The sequence below is a fragment of the Elephantulus edwardii genome, unplaced genomic scaffold (assembly GCF_000299155.1).
Source record: "Elephantulus edwardii isolate Elephantulus edwardi_28Jun2011 unplaced genomic scaffold, EleEdw1.0 scaffold00185, whole genome shotgun sequence".
In the NCBI taxonomy this organism is placed as follows: domain Eukaryota; kingdom Metazoa; phylum Chordata; class Mammalia; order Macroscelidea; family Macroscelididae; genus Elephantulus; species Elephantulus edwardii.
This window is the reverse complement of record NW_006399935.1, coordinates 5,867,278-5,868,617: the sequence shown is the minus strand read 5'-3', so window position 1 is coordinate 5,868,617 and position 1,340 is coordinate 5,867,278.

The following is a 1,340-nucleotide window of genomic DNA, read 5'->3' as shown; positions in this document are numbered from 1 at the left end:
TGGGAGGAGGGTAGAGAGAATGGTGCAACAATGAATGAATGGAAACCCAAAATCTCTGTAAATGTTTATGAAAATTAATAAAATATCATTATAGAGAAAAAAAAAGAAATCTCTGTCCTCAAAGGACATGTGTTCTATTCTCTGCTGCTTCTTTGCTGGTGATGCAATTCCCAAATTTCTGCCTCTGAACTTGCTTTACTTAAACCTGGTAGAAGGGTGAAACTAACCAATCCTCTCAAGGATAGACAGACACATCCTATTTGCATGTCTTTGGCAACATCAAGGGTAATGGCCTAGAAAACCATTTTGAGCAATAGACTCACTACACCACACACATAGGAAGCAACTGAAAATACCATGGCCTGGATCAGACAGGCACACCTTCTTCTTTACAGTGACATCCTTGCTCTTCAGCAGATTTTTAAGAGGTCCTTGACAATAAATTTTTCTGTGATATATATTTTTATTTTTTTTATTTTATTAATTTTAATGAATATTTACAGAGATTTTGGATTTTCATTCACTCATTGTTGCACTTTTTTTTCTTTACCCTCCTCCCTCCACATCTTTTTCTTTTTGATTGTTGCTACTCTGGGTGTTGATTATGGATCCAAATTAGTTGAAATCCTGGACACCTTCAATCTTTTCTCCATCTCTCATGATGTCACCTATTGGTCTAGTGGTTAGGATGTCTGTTTTCTTCTTGTGGAGATGCAACCCATAGTGAAGGCTGTACTCTTTGATCTACATCAAATGGGGATTAAAAGCCCAAAGGAGGCCTGGGCTAGACAAGAAGAGAATAAGAAATCTACAGTTAGCTTTCACCAATGCCAGTCAAGTCCTGTTCTCAACTCAAGGTCTCTTGATATGATGGCATGCATGCAGTTCGACTCTATAACACAGGGGTCAGTATGGGTCAGATTTAGGTCCAAACGCTTTAAATGTAGCAACTGAATTATTTGAAGGTTAACAACCCTAATGTCAGGAGATGTGTTGGGAAAGACTGCAGTCAGGGACCTCTCCAAACAGGGGCAACGATGTCAGTGTGAAGGCTAAAGTGCACCTGTTTCGGGCCTTGGTCTTTCCCGTCATTTGCTATATATGTGGCCAATCAGGATGACAGAAGTTGGACAAGATTGCTGAATACCCCATGGACTGTCAAAATAACAAACCCTGGAGAAGGTGCAGCCAGAGTGCTCCTTGGCCAACGTGGTAAAACTTGGTCTCACATACTTTGGGCATGTTGTTGTTGTTGCTGTTGTTATGTGCCGTCGAGTCATTTGCGACTCATAGCGACCCTATGTACAACAGCCCTAAACCCTGCTCTATCCTGTGCCAAT